We start from the raw sequence: 16,667 nt of genomic DNA, 5'->3' as shown, positions 1-16,667 counted from the left end.
TTTCCTTGAGGTGTAAATGTGTGTGTCATCGGTGGATAGCTCTGGTGGCTGTGTGCACGGTCCAGGTTTGGGACGGAGAGCCTTAGAGTATCAACAGCTCGCATGGGGGGTTATATCACTCCAAATGACCATGCATTGTAAGGATATCACCTTATTGAATATGTTTGTATATCTTTGCATATAAGTTTGTGTCTATGTACTAGGCTGTTTTACCTTACTCCTTGATTTGCCCTAGGCTCGAGTACAATCATCTATTCCCCTAGACAACATTTAAAGGTCCACCACCACTAAATTCTTAACAGGCCTCTGTGACACAGCCATGACAAAAGTTTTTGACACACGCCCTCGTGATACAAGACCACCAAGATATCGTGACCACCACGATACAAGACTGCGTCCTCACAAGGACCCCCCCCCCCCCTCCCTTATCTCTTAGGACAGTGAGGTAGCCTCTACTCTGGTCAGTGTGTCCCCAGTGTTTACTTGAAGGCATACATGTTTGGTATCATGACTGCACACAATGTTCAGTCTTCCCTAACTTATGTAGAGAGCCAGTGGTGTTTGGCCCAGCCGCACCAAGTACCCAGCAGGACGCTCCTGATATCAGCCCCAGTAAGAAGTTTCCAAGTATCGTCCAACTGAACCAAACAAAAATAATATAGGAATTGATTGGTTAAAGATGAAAACTACTGAATTTTGAAAATAAAATAACCATTAAATAAAAATCTGCTCCATGGTTGTGGAAGAGCGAGTCATGTTAGCGATAGTGGTCAAGTGAAGGCAGGATGCTAGACACCCCAGAGTTGCCAGGGCAGCATTGAGGTGAGATGGACAGCCTTCTCACTTCATGGTGATTTTAAATGAACTGTCGAACCTTCCCATCCGTAAGATTGATTTTACTTCCAAAAATGGTTTCAAGTTTATGAAAGTAGATATCAGTAAACCTCGGTTTATGGATGGTTTGGCTTTATTGAATGGTGGGTTAGACAAACTAGCCAAAGAACATATCAAGAGTGGTAAACCTACCCGCTACACCTCTGTTTTGTTTGATGACGTCCCTGTAGCTGCCCACTATTTATTAAAGACAGGTAAGCAGGTATTCTTTTATGACTATATATCATCTTTGGATAAACTGAATGAACCTAATCTTCCTCTTCCTCAAGCATTCTATAATAGTTTATAGCACGAGGCTGTGAGTCAAACAGACTACAACCAGGCTAAAAAAAAGTCTAGATTGGTGAAATGCAAAACCGTTGAGGATTACTTGAAGGTCTATTTGAAAGTGAATACTGGGCTTTTGTGTGATGTTTTTACTGTACGGCGTAAAACATTGCCGGAGCTATTCAAGTTGGACATTACACACTATGTCTTACTATCGAGTGTCACGTGGGATACTTTCTTGTTGAAAAGTCAAGTTGTCTTGGACTCTATTTATGATCCCAAATCGTATGATGTATTGTGTAAAATTAAAGATCGGATTTGGTCGTAAGATGATTCACGAGAGTAGAAATTGAACATACAGGTGATGCCTCTCTAGCAATGATAAATATATTTTGTATTTAGATTTTAATAGTCAACAAGCCACTTGTATGGCAGAAATACTTCCCTAAGGTGGTATTAGACAATTATCTGCTGCTGAACGTGATGATTTGCTCGAGCAAGGATTGGAGAATATTGCTTGTGAAGGGGATAAGAGTTATTGGGTCAAGTGTGATACTGAGCATGTCAAGCCTGAGGTGGCCCCATACACTGATGATTTGCCCTTAACCCTTTCACATGCTAATATTACTACAGATCTGTTGTTTGATTACACCAAACACATTTTAAATACTGAAGATAGGTAACTTCCAAAGAAAAATGACACATTTATTGTATCCCACCTACCCCCAAAAAGATTACTTGATAAGTTTAGAATTGTTACAGTTGCTCATGAAACTAGGATTGAAAATGTAGAGAATAAACGCAGTTTATGAATTCAGGCAAAGCAAGTACCTCAAAGAATTTGTCGAAACAAATATCCCAGAACGTACAAATACACCATGTTCTATAGTCCAAAGCTTTCAAGCTCGTTAGGAATGCTCTCTATGGCAAGAGTTTAATGGGCGTGAGCAGATATTGTGGCCGCGAGTAGAGCAGTTAGGCCCAAGGCGAGATGGACCGATGAAGATTAACGCCTCAATGGAAGAGGTGAGGCTGGAAGGCAGACCCCAGACAACCGGGGAGGTAGTAACCAGAGCCTGCAACAACACTTTCCTTTGCAAACTCTAGAGTCCATTAAGAGTTAAAGACGAAGGACCGAGTACAAAGAATTAGTGATGGAATACAGAAATCGTGAGGATGGCAAGGGCTCGGAGACTAATTCACTGTCTAACTCATACAGAGAGGACGAGCAGCCTAGCCCATTAGGGAATCATAGACAGAGAGGCAATATGAGGGTAGAGGTGGGTGCTCCCGATGGTACTGAATTTGACATTCCCCCCCCCCTGATAGGACCCCCCAGGAAGCTTCTTGGAAGGAAACTATGGTGGAATTCCTTGCAGCTATTGCATCCAGGGGCCAGGAAACTGGATGGGGAGTAAGAATTCCTTGATGAAGCAATCACTGACTTGGTCAGTGATTATAAGATTATGATTATAGGCTATAACGTGGATAGAATCCTTGAGGGGCATGTTCTAGTGGTTACTTCTACCAAAAGATCTGGTGACCACGCACTGCGCCCTCCCCCTGCACATAGAGAGACCTCCACCAATAAATCGTGCCTATCCAACCCAACCTCCGACCGGACAAAAGAGGGTGCGAAGAGCACAGTACACTGTGTCAAAGACTGTACGAGAAGAACTGTTCCAAGGCTGCTGCGTGCGTCCTCTCAGGAGACTGGCAAGTATCCCCCACTGAGGTGGAGCCAGCTCGTCTCTTTACATTCTGGGTGACACTCTTCTCTAAACCCACATCACCAGACCGCCGCCCAATTCGTGACTGTGATCCAGTCAACAACTGGGGGCCACATAACACCAGAGGAAATCCTTGTTGCTCTCAAGGCTAGTAGCACTTCAGCTCCTGGCCCAGACGGTATTACTATACGTTTACTCAAGTCCATACCAATCAGGGTGTTTGCAAAGTTGTTTAACCTGAGGTTGGTGAACGAGTCCCTGCCACTCCCTTTTCGTAAGAATAAGAAAGTGGTGATACCTTAGAAACCGAATCTAGAAACTCCTTCCCACTATCGCCCCATAACCATGTCATCTACGATAGCGAGGCTGTTCCACAAGATTCCGAGCAGCAGACTCTCCGAGGCAGTCAGGATCGACAGACGGCAGAATGTTTTCGTCCCTGTGGTTGAGTGTCCTGAAAACCTGGTGATCCTGGATGCCTTCCTAGTCGAGGCTCGTGCGCCTCAATCCCCCTTGTGATCCCAGGCCACATTCCTCCCCCTTGTGATCCCAGGCCACATTCCTCCCCCTTGTGATCCCAGGCCACATTCCTCCCCCTTGTGATCCCAGGCCACATTCCTCCCCCCTTGTGATCCCAGGCCACATTCCTTCCCCCTTGTGATCCCAGGCCACATTCCTTCCCCTTGTGATCCCAGGCCACATTCCTTCCCCTTGTGATCCCAGGCCACATTCCTTATCCTTGTGATCCCAGGCCACATTCCTTATCCTTGTGATCCCAGGCCACATTCCTTATTCTTGTGATCCCAGGCCACATTCCTTATCCTTGTGATCCCAGGCCACATTCCTTATCCTTGTGATCCCAGGCCACATTCCTTCCCCCTGTGATCCCAGGCCACATTCCTCCCCCCTGTGATCCCAGGCCACATTCCTCCCCCTTGTGATCCCAGGCCACATTCCTCCCCCTTGTGATCCCAGGCCACATTCCTTATCCTTGTGATCCCAGGCCACATTCCTTATCCTTGTGATCCCAGGCCACATTCCTCCCCCCTTGTGATCCCAGGCCACATTCCTCCCCCTTCTGATCCCAGGCCACATTCCTCCCCCCTTGTGATCCCAGGCCACATTCCTCCCCCCTTGTGATCCCAGGCCACATTCCTCCCCCCTTGTGATCCCAGGCCACATTCCTCCCCCCTTGTGATCCCTGGCCACATTCCTTCCCCTTGTGATCCCAGGCCACATTCCTCCCCCTTGTGATCCCAGGCCACATTCCTTATCCTTGTGATCCCAGGCCACATTCCTTATCCTTGTGATCCCAGGCCACATTCCTTATCCTTGTGATCCCAGGCCACATTCCTTATCCTTGTGATCCCAGGCCACATTCCTTATCCTTGTGATCCCAGGCCACATTCCTCCCCCCTTGTGATCCCAGGCCACATTCCTCCCCCTTGTGATCCCAGGCCACATTCCTTATCCTTGTGATCCCAGGCCATATTCCTTATCCTTGTGATCCCAGGCCACATTCCTTATCCTTGTGATCCCAGGCCACATTCCTTATCCTTGTGATCCCAGGCCACATTCCTTATCCTTGTGATCCCAGGCCACATTCCTCCCCCCTTGTGATCCCAGGCCACATTCCTCCCCCTTGTGATCCCAGGCCACATTCCTTATCCTTGTGATCCCAGGCCACATTCCTTATCCTTGTGATCCCAGGCCACATTCCTTATCCTTGTGATCCCAGGCCACATTCCTTATCCTTGTGATCCCAGGCCACATTCCTTATCCTTGTGATCCCAGGCCACATTCCTCCCCCCTTGTGATCCCAGGCCACATTCCTCCCCCCTTGTGATCCCAGGCCACATTCCTCCCCCCTTGTGATCCCAGGCCACATTCCTCCCCCCTTGTGATCCCAGGCCACATTCCTCCCCCCTTGTGATCCCAGGCCACATTCCTCCCCCCTTGTGATCCCAGGCCACATTCCTCCCCCCTTGTGATCCCAGGCCACATTCCTCCCCCCTTGTGATCCCAGGCCACATTCTTTCCCCTTGTGATCCCAGGCCACATTCCTTCCCCTTGTGATCCCAGGCCACATTCCTTCCCCTTGTGATCCCAGGCCACATTCCTCCCCCCTTGTGATCCCAGGCCACATTCCTTATCCTTGTGATCCCAGGCCACATTCCTTCCCCCTTGTGATCCCAGGCCACATTCCTTCCCCTTGTGATCCCAGGCCACATTCCTTCCCCTTGTGATCCCAGGCCACATTCCTTATCCTTGTGATCCCAGGCCACATTCCTTATCCTTGTGATCCCAGGCCACATTCCTCCCCCCTTGTGATCCCAGGCCACATTCCTTCCCCTTGTGATCCCAGGCCACATTCCTTCCCCTTAAAAGAGTGATTGGGAGTAAGAGTGATTGGGAGTAGGAGTAAGAATGAGAATAAGAGTGATTGAGAGTAAGAGTATGAGAGTAAGAGTGAGAGAGTGAGTATGAATGGGTAAGGGTGACAGAGTGAGTAAGAATAACAGAGTAAGAGTGACAGAGAGTAAGAGTGACAGAGAGTAAGAGTGACAGAGAGTAAGAGTGACAGAGAGTAAGAGTGACAGAGAGTAAGAGTGACAGAGAGTAAGAGTGACAGAGTAAGAGTGACAGAGAGTAAGAGTGACAGAGAGTAAGAGTGACAGAGAGTAAGAGTGACAGAGAGTAAGAGTGACAGAGTAAGAGTGACAGAGTAAGAGTGACAGAGTAAGAGTGACAGAGAGTAAGAGTGACAGAGAGTAAGAGTGACAGAGAGTAAGAGTGACAGAGAGTAAGAGTGACAGAGTAAGAGTGACAGAGTAAGAGTGACAGAGTAAGAGAGTGAGAGTGATTATGAGAGAGTTAAGAGTGTGAGGTGTGAGAGGGTATAGCAGGCCAGGGAGGCAGGATGTGTGGTCACAGATAGGCCTAGGCCTCGTGATCTCTAATGTTGGTTTTTATATATATGTGGGATTTTTTGTCCTGTTTCAAATTATAATTATTTAGCAGGAATGTAATAAGATATTGCACAGTATTAATGTGACAATAATATATGCATTATTTCCTTCATAATCAAACTTGTTGTTCAAAGATAATGTACAATCTTTGAAGGAAACATTTTGAGAGCGCGAGCTGGCAACACTGGGCTGGTGGGTGAGAGAGACATATGGTTAGTTGTGCTCAGACCTTCACTGGTGAAGGGTGTGTCCCAGCTGGCCGCCACCAGCCGCCCACCACCAGCCGCCACCACCAGCCGCCACCCGCCACCACCAGCCGCCACCACCAGCCGAAACCCGCCACCAGCCGCCACCGCCACCCACCACCGCCACTCACCACCCGCCGCCACCACCCACCACCAGCCGCCACCAGCCACCAGCCGCCACCTGCCACCCACCACCAGCCGCCACCACCAGCCACCCGCCACCAGCCACCCACCACTGCCACCCACCACCCGCCGCCACCACCCACCACCAGCCGCCACCTACCACCCGCCGCCACCACCCACCACCAGCCGCCACCTACCACCCGCCGCCGCCACCCGCCGCCACCCACCACCAGCCGCCACCCGCCACCGCCACCCACCACCGCCGCCGCCACCACCCATCACCGCCGCCGCCACCACCACCCACCACCACCACCACCCACCACAGCCGCCGCCGACACCATCGCCACCACCACCCACCAGCCGCCGCCGCCACCACCACCACCCACCAGCCGCCGCCGCCACCACCACCCACCAGCCGCCAGCCGCCACCACTCATCACAGACGCCGCCACCGCCCGCCACCACCGCCAGACACAGCCGCCAGTGTCCGCCACCGCCGCCACTGTCCGCCACCGCTGCCACTGTCCGCCACCGCCGTCACTGTCCGCCCGCCGCCGCCACTGTCCGCCCGCCGCCACCACTGTCCCGCCCGCCGCCACCACTGTCCCGCCGCCGCCGCCACTGTCCGCCCGCCGCCTCCACTGTCCGCCCGCCGCCGCCACTGTCCGCCCGCCGCCGCCACTGTCCGCCCGCCGCCGCCACTGTCCGCCCGCCGCCGCCACTGTCCACCACCGCCGCCAAAGCCGCCACGGTCCGCCCGCCGCCACTATCCGCCACAGCCGCCACTATCCGCCACAGCCGCCACTATCCGCCACAGCCGCCACTATCCGCCACAGCCGCCACTATCCGCCCGCCGCCACTGTCCGCCCGCCGCCGCCGCCACTGTCCGCCCGCCGCCGCCGCCACTGTCCGCCCGCCGCCACTGTCCGCCCGCCGCCGCCACTGTCCACCACCGCCGCCAAAGCCGCCACTATCCGCCACAGCCGCCACTATCCGCCACAGCCGCCACTGTCCGCCCGCCGCCACTGTCCTCCCGCCGCCACTGTCCTCCCGCCGCCACTGTCCGCCCGCCGCCACTATCCGCCACCGCCGCCACTATCCGCCACCGCCGCCACTGTCCGCCCGCCGCCGCCACTGTCCGCCCGCCGCCGCCACTGTCCGCCCGCCGCCGCCACTGTCCGCCCGCCGCCGCCACTGTCCGCCCGCCGCCGCCACTGTCCGCCCGCCGCCGCCACTGTCCGCCCGCCGCCACTATCCGCCACCGCCGCCACTGTCCGCCCGCTGCCACTGTCCGCCACCGCCACCACTGTCTGCCACCGCCACCACTGTCCGCCCGCCGCCACCACTGTCCGCCCGCCGCCGCCACTGTCCGCCCGCCGCCGCCACTGTCCACCACCGCCGCCAAAGCCGCCACGGTCCGCCCGCCGCCACTATCCGCCCGCCGCCACTGTCCGCCCGCCGCCACTGTCCGCCACCGCCACCACTGTCTGCCACCGCCACCACTGTCTGCCACCGCCACCACTGTCTGCCACCGCCACCACTGTCCGCCCGCCGCCGCCACTGTCCGCCCGCCGCCACTGTCCACCACCGCCGCCAAAGCCGCCACGGTCCGCCCGCCGCCACTATCCGCCACAGCCGCCACTGTCCGCCCGCCGCCACTGTCCGCCCGCCGCCACTGTCCGCCACCGCCACCACTGTCCGCCACCGCCACCACTGTCCGCCACCGCCACCACTGTCCGCCACCGCCACCACTGTCTGCCACCGCCACCACTGTCCGCCCGCCGCCGCCACTATCCGCCACAGCCGCCACTATCCGCCACAGCCGCCACTGTCCACCACCGCCGCCAAAGCCGCCACGGTCCGCCCGCCGCCACTATCCGCCACAGCCGCCACTGTTCGCCCGCCGCCACTGTCCGCCCGCCGCCACTATCCGCCACCGCCGCCACTGTCCGCCCGCCGCCACTATCCGCCACCGCCGCCACTGTCCGCCCGCCGCCACTATCCGCCACCGCCGCCACTGTCCGCCACAGCCTCCCCTCTCTCCGTTAGTAAATAATTATAATTGTTAGTAAATAATAAAAGAAATATAAATTATTAGATTTTTTTTAACCTTAAATTGGTTTTAATATTTAAATTGAAAATAATAATATAATATAAAATATAATAAAAATAATATAATATAAAATATAATTTAATTTCAAGAAATTTAACTTTAAACACAAAGATGTGAAAAGGGTTCAGATTATTGGCTCAAACCTTTCATAAGAGATTCATATTGGTATATGAATGGATTATGAATGACTCATGTTAGGAGTGTAAAGTTGCCACAACATCTCAAATTAGTGTTAGATACACATGTCTTGGTTATAAGTTTTGGAAACCTATTTAAGTCCACACACAATATCGTATCTGATACGATAAAACAAACGTTTCCAATACTTTCAAATACTTTCCAGATATGTTGTGGCAACCTAAAATTGTTTGCTGGGAAGCTGCAGCAACACTCACCTCTGTCTTACGTACACCGTCCTCCCTGAAAATATAAAATGATCATAACTAAATATATTATAGTTTGATTACATTTCAATAGTAATCACTAAGGCGGGTTCTGCTGGGCTTCCAGTCCCCGCAGAGAACCGCACCTCGTGACAATGTGTTTCATTAGCTATTGTTCAACACTGTTCTTTCACAGATAAACAAGACCACTACACTCTAGTAACTTGCCGCTCCATGAGACCAGGAACAGTGCTCCATAAGACCAGGAACAGTGCTCCATAAGACCAGGAACAGTGCTCCATAAGACCAGGAACAGTGCTCCATAAGACCAGGAACAGTGCTCCATAAGACCAGGAACAGTGCTCCATAAGACCAGGAACAGTGCTCCATAAGACCAGGAACAGTGCTCCATAAGACCAGGAACAGTGCTCCATAAGACCAGGAACAGTGCTCCTCGCCCACCACCACACTCCAGTAACTCACCGCTCCATAAGACCAGGAACATAGTGCAAGCTTAAACTCACTCACTCTCTCCCTCTCCCTCCCTCCCTCCCTCTCCCCTCTCTCCATACCTCCCTCTCCCTCCCTCTCTCCTCTCTCCATTCCTCCTTCACCCTCTCCCTCTCTCCTCTCCCTCCCCCCTCCCCCCTTTCCCCTCCTCTCCCCTTCTCTCTCTCTCTCTCTCTCTCCCTTCAGAAGACAGCGAGTCACTGAGGGGTGATGTCTCGGATTGGCGAGGCATCACCAGTGGAGTACCACAGGGTTCAGTCCTTGAACCTATACTATTTCTGATATAAGTAAATGATCTCCCAGAGGGGATAGAATCGTTCCTCTCATTCCTTGCTGATGATGCAAAAATTACATGGAAAGTTTAAAGAGAGGAGGAGAATATGAGACTATAAGATGGCCTACACAGACTGAGTGAATGGTCCAACAAATGGCTACTAAAGTTCAGAGTAAATATAAGGTAATGAAACTAGGCGGTGGAAACAGGCTAGACACAGGATACAGAATGGGAGATGAAGTCCTTCATGGAAACGGACAGAGGGAAAGATCTAGGAGTTGATATCACACCAAACCTGTCTCCTGAAGCCCACATAAAAATAATTACATTGGCGGAGTATGCGAGGCTAGCTAACATCAGAACAACCTTCAAGAACCTGTGAAGGGAATCATTCAGAACCTTGTATACCACATAAGTAGGACCAATGCTGGCGTATGCGGACCCCAGCACGGAGCCCGTACCTTGTCAAGCACAAGACGAAGCTGGAAAAAGGTCAGAAGTATGCCACTAGGCTAGTCCTAGTGGCATATGCATCTCACGACACTGGAAGACAGAAGAGTAAGTTGAGACATGATCAGTATCTACATAATTCTCAAAGGAATTGACAGGGTAGATATGGATAAAAAATTTAACACGGGTGGTACGCAAACAAGGCAACAGAGGTGGAGACTGAATACTCAAATGAACCACAGAGATGTTAAACTTTTTCAGTGTGAGTAGTTAACAAGTGGAATGCATTAGGCAGTGATGTGGTGGAGGCTGACTCCATACACTGTTTTAAATGTATATATGAAAGAGCCAGTAGACTCAGGAATCTGTACATCAGTTGATTGATGGTTGAGAGGCGGGACCAAAGACCCAGAGCTCAACCCCCGCAAGCACAACTAGGCGAGTACACGCGCGCGCACACACAAATAGGTAAGTACACACACACACACACACACACACATTGTCTCCTAGATCTTTCCCTCTGTCCGTTTCCATGAAGGACTTCATCGTCTAGCCTGTTTCCACCGCCTAGTTTCATTACCTTATATTTACTCTGAACTTTAATAGCCATTTGTTGGACCATTCACTCAGTCTGTGTAGGCCATTTTATAGCCTCATATTCTCCTCTTGTTGATATTATTGAACTTTGAGTACCTGGTAGAGCTAGGACTTATCTCCCCCCAAAAAGAACTAGGAATCAAAAGGCTGGCATACCGAAAGGGGAATTATGAACAGATGAGAAGTTTCCTAAGTGAAATACCTTGGGACACAGACCTCAGAGTACAGACCTCAAGAGTCTGTACAGGGTATGATGGACTATGTTACCCAAAAGTGCCAGGAGGCAGTAAACAGGTTCATTCCGGCCCAAAGGGAAAAATCCGAGAAGCAACAGAAGAATCCATGGTATAATAGGGCATGTATGGAAGCGAAGAAACTGAACAAAAAGGCGTGGAGGAACTTCCGGAATAACAGAACACCAGAAAGCAGAGAGAGATACCAGAGAACCAGGAATGAGTACGTCAGGGTGAGAAGAGAAGCAGAGAAAAATTTTGAAAATGATATAACAAACAAAGCCAAGACCGAACCAAAGCTACTCCACAGTCACATCAGAAGGAAAACAACACTGAAAGAACAGGTATTGAAACTTAGAACAGGCGAGGACAGGTATACAGAGAATGACAGAGAGGTGTGTGAGGAACTCAACAAGAGGTTCCAGGAGGTCTTCACAATAGAACAGGGTGAGGTCACTGTGCTAGGAGAAATGGAAGTAAACCAGGCGGCCTTGGAGGAGTTCGAAATTACGAGAGAGGAGGTCAAGAGACACCTGCTGGATCTGGATGTTAGAAAGGCTGTTGGTCCAGATGGGATCTCACCATGGGTACTGAAAGAGTGTGCAGAGGCACTTTGCTTGCCACTCTCCATAGTGTATAGTAAGTCACTAGAGACGGGAGACCTACCAGAAATATGGAAGACGGCGAATGTGGTCCCAATATACAAAAAGGGCGACAGACAAGAGACACTGAACTACAGGCCAGTGTCCTTGACTTGTATACCATGCAAGGTGATGGAAAAGATCGTGAGAAAAAACCTGGTAACACATCTGGAGAGAAGGAACTTCGTGACAAATCGCCAATATGGGTTCAGGGAGGGTAAATCTTGCCTTACAGGCTTGATAGAATTCTACGATCAGGTGACACAGATTAAGCAAGAAAGAGAGGGCTGGGCGGACTGCATTTTCTTGGATTGTCGGAAAGCCTTTGACACAGTACCGCATAAGAGGCTGGTACATAAGCTGGAGAGACAGGCAGGTGTAGCTGGTAAGGTGCTCCAGTGGATAAGGGACTATCTAAGCAATAGGAAGCAGAGAGTTACGGTGAGGGGTGAGACCTCCGATTGGCGTGAAGTCACCAGTGGAGTCCCACAGGGCTCTGTACTCGGTCCTATCTTGTTTCTGATATATGTAAATGATCTCCCGGAGGGTATCGATTCATTTCTCTCAATGTTTGCGGACGATGCTAAAATTATGAGAAGGATTAAAACAGAAGAGGACTGTTTGAGGCTTCAAGAAGACCTAGACAAGCTGAAGGAATGGTCGAACAAATGGTTGTTAGAGTTTAACCCAACCAAATGTAATGTAATGAAGATAGGTGTAGGGAGCAGGAGGCCAGATACAAGGTATCATCTGGGAGAGGAAATTCTTCAGGAGTCAGAGAAGGAAAAAGACTTGGGGGTTGATATCACGCCAGACCTGTCTCCTGCAGCACATATCAAGCGGATAACATCAGCGGCATATGCCAGGCTGGCCAACATACGAATGGCATTCAGAAATTTGTGTAAAGAATCATTCAGAACTTTGTATACCACATATGTCAGGCCAATCCTGGAGTATGCAGCCCCAGCATGGAGTCCATATCTAGTCAAGGGTAAGACTAAACTGGAAAAGGTTCAAAGGTTTGCCACCAGACTAGTACCCGAGCTGAGAGGTATGAGCTACGAGAGACTACGGGAATTAAACCTCACTTCGCTGGAAGACAGAAGAGTTAGGGGGGACATGATCACCACATTCAAGATTCTGAAGGGAATTGATAGGGTAGATAAAGACAGTCTATTTAACACAAGGGGCACACGCACAAGGGGACACAGGTGGAAACTGAGTTCCCAAATGAGCCACAGAGATATTAGAAAGAACTTTTTTAGTGTCAGAGTGGTTGACAAATGGAATGCATTAGGGGGTGATGTGGTGGAGGCTGACTCCATTCACAGTTTCAAGTGTAGATATGATCAGAGCCTATAGGCTCAGGAATCTGTACACCTGTTGATTGACGGTTGAGAGGCGGGACCAAAGAGCCAGAGCTCAACCCCCGCAAACACAACTAGGTAAGTACAACTAGGTGAGTACACACACACACACACACACACACACACACACACACACACACACACACAGTCATGTGGGAGGGTCGGGGGCTTATGCGCTACGCAATATTACTCAATATTTTCGGGCATATTAGGAATACAGTGTTGGATCACGGATCTTGGTTATCACAAAGTATACAAACGCACATAGGAAAAAATAGATAGAATGATATCACTAGAACTTTGGTGTTAAACAGAAAAATCACCAGCACCAGGCCACCAGGTTATACAGTGTGGAGGACAGGACAAGATCACCAGCACCAGGCCACCAGGTTATACAGTGTGGAGGACAGGACAAGATCACCAGCACCAGGCCACCAGGTTATACAGTGTGGAGGACAGGACAAGATCACCAGCACCAGGCCACCAGGTTATACAGTGTGGAGGACAGGACAAGATCACCAGCACCAGGCCACCAGGTTATACAGTGTGGAGGACAGGACAAGATCACCAGCACCAGGCCACCAGGTTATACAGTGTGGAGGACAGGACAAGATCACCAGCACCAGGCCACCAGGTTATACAGTGTGGAGGACAGGACAAGATCACCAGCACCAGGCCACCAGGTTATACAGTGTGGAGGACAGGACAAGATCACCAGCACCAGGCCACCAGGTTATACAGTGTGGAGGACAGGACAAGATCACCAGCACCAGGCCACCAGGTTATACAGTGTGGAGGACAGGACAAGATCACCAGCACCAGGCCACCAGGTTATACAGTGTGGAGGACAGGACAGGAGGACCCGCCGGAGAAACTTGCCTAGGTGTGCTTGTGGGAACTGGTAAGTGCCTCTTGACATCAACAGTGTGTAGGATTTATATAATATATCGTAATCACTAATGCATTCTCATTCAATAATAGAAGTTAATAGTAAACTTGAAAGTGTAGGGCATTGAAGGAACCTCACTCGTGAGCTCAATTGAGAACTGAATAACGTGTTAATCCCAGGGAACCCCCCCCCCCCTCCGCTGTAAGCTATAGGTACACACACACACACACACACACACACACACACACTACTGGACCTTAGTGAATCACCACGTGGGAGGTGACAACCGATCACCTCGTCATCCAGACATGGTTATTCATCTAGTTGTGTGAGCGGGAGACTGACTGGTAGGTACCCCTCTCTGGTCAATTATTCAGGTGTACGGGAATGAGGTAAAATATTATCAAATTCTTGTTCAGTATATCATATATATTAAAAATCTTAAAGTGGCTTCTTTTGGGTAGATGTTGACACTTACGGGACTCTCGTGGCACACGCACGCATGCACATGTACATATGCATGCACACAAGCACACACATGCAAAAACGCACACGCAAAAACACACACACACACATGCTCGGACACACACAAACGTTCAATCAGGGTAGAAATGATTAACACCTTTTGTGGAAAGGGGATAAGACCTCACTCATATTCCACCCCCCCCCCTCTCTTACCCCCCCATCTCACTAACCCAATACACTCCCCCCCCCCACGACTGACCACAAATACACGCACACATACACACCTGACCAGAAGTGACCATCTTTGCCCCCTCCCACACCCCAGTTACCCATGCGTCCCCCATAAACACTCTCCGCCTCACCCGCTCGCTCCCTCTCCCTCTCTCTCTTTCCCAATCTCCCTTTCTCCTCCTCTCTCCCTCTCCTCCCTCACTATCCCTCCCCTCCCCTCTCTCCCTCTCCTCCCTCGCTCTCCCTAAACCTCCCTCGCTCTCCTTAAACCTCCCTCGCGCTCCCTAAACCTCCCTCGCTCTCCCCCCTCTCTCTCTCCCTCTACTTTCTCTCTCCTTCCTCTCCCTCCCTCTTTGCCCACATGCTCACACACACCCTCCCTCCCATCTGACTACCTGACCTGAAGTGACATCAATGCCCCCCCCCATCCCCCCAGTTTCCCAGGCATCCCCTCCCCTACAAACACACACACACACACAAACACACACACTCTCACTCTCTCTCTCTCTCTCTCCCTCTCCCCCCCCCCCTCCCCACTTGCCCTCCTCTTGACAAATCCTATCACAGCATAACAGGAACAGGGGGCAAGCATGATGGCCCGAGGAAACAAGGGAACAGGGAAAAGTCAGGGTGATGAAATGAAGGAAATGTTCAACCAGTTTGTGGAAAAATAAAGAGTGAGATGCAGGGAATGATGCAGGAAATGAAGAATGAAATAAGCAAACTGAAAAGAGAGCTGACAGCAGCAAAAGAGGAGATTAGAACCCTCAAAGAGAACAGTGTTGATGCTGAGACTCAGATAATCATCCTGGGGGGAGGTGGAAATAGTATACTGGAGTAGAATGCCACTATAAAAGCAACATTTGCAGAAATGCTCAAAAAAAATAACTGAAGTAATGTCCACAATGATGGAGGTGGCCATGAAAGCAGCCACCCCACAGGAAGCTGCACACTCCACTAGCCAGTTGCTGGAAGAAAAAGATCAGTGGTAGCTGTGGGTACCCAGGGAGCACTTTTGCGCTCCCTGGGATGGTTAAAAAAAAGCGGTATGTGTGTGGTGCGTTTTTGCCGCGTAAGCGTAAAAACAAAAATGTGTATACTCTTTTTACTCTCCTGACCTTAGTTCTTGAGCTACGTATTTCATTTTGGTACCAACGTGTTCGCAATAAAATTCTCTAGAAGAACATCAGTAAAAAAAGTCACGAAACGTATAGGGATACCAGCACCAAATAAATAACTACGAAGATGACTCGCCGTGAGCGCCCAACAGCAACAAAATGTTTTTACTCTTGGGAGTGTTATCACCTCCACACTTGTCCTACAACGTTAATTTTGGTATCAATGGACTCGCAATTAAATTCCCAACACGGTGATATGAATATAAGCGTAGAATAATGATTGCGGCCCGCCCGCAAGAGTGTGGGAAGTGGTGAAATTATTACCCGGTATCGGTGACGGGACGACGCACGGCGCTTTGAAAGTTTATACTTATTTCACTCTCATGACATTAATTTTCTATGTACGTCATTCATTTTTGTGTCAATGTGTTCGCAATAGAATGGTCTATGAGCCCATAGGTAAAAAAGATCAACAAAGCGTATGATAGAATAGCGCCAAATATAAAACAACGCTGGAACATATCAGTGAGCGTCACACACGAAATGCTTTTACTTTTGTTATGTTTGTTAAGTTTATACTTGTTGCACACAGTTATTTTTGGTTGTACATTGATCGGAATAAAATTCCCTAAACAGACATATGCATATAATACATGATATGGGGAAAGCATTACCAGTATAAACGGCTAAAGTCACCCACCTGCAACCCGTTTGGGACATAATACCATTTGATCGAAGTGGTCCACACCTTTCATGAACTTATTGTACCATGCAGCCTAGTGGTGAGAAAGAGAGCCTCATGGCGCGCAGTTTGAAACAAACCCAAAGTAAATCGGATAAAAATTGAATTTTATACAAATATTTTAAAAGAGGACATAACTTTATGTCCACCATGCGGGAGCGGTTGGCTAAACAGGACTCCTCGGTGAGTCCTGATCCCGCAAAAGTGTTAAAGAGCAGGAAGGCTCTAATAGGACAGAGTGGAATGATAAGGACAACACGGCAGTGAATGAAATAATGAAGACACTAGAGATGGAAGGGGCTGAGCATAGAATTGAGAAGGTTTTCAGGTTAGGCTGGTACAACAAAGACCAAGATCATGTGTTAAAGATAGTGTTTGCAAACAAGAACACAAAGGAGTTGATTCTAACAAGGAAAAGCCGCCTGCA

Source organism: Procambarus clarkii, chromosome 55, assembly GCF_040958095.1.
Source record: "Procambarus clarkii isolate CNS0578487 chromosome 55, FALCON_Pclarkii_2.0, whole genome shotgun sequence".
Classification (NCBI taxonomy): Eukaryota; Metazoa; Arthropoda; class Malacostraca; order Decapoda; family Cambaridae; genus Procambarus; species Procambarus clarkii.
This window is presented reverse-complemented; position numbering follows the sequence as displayed.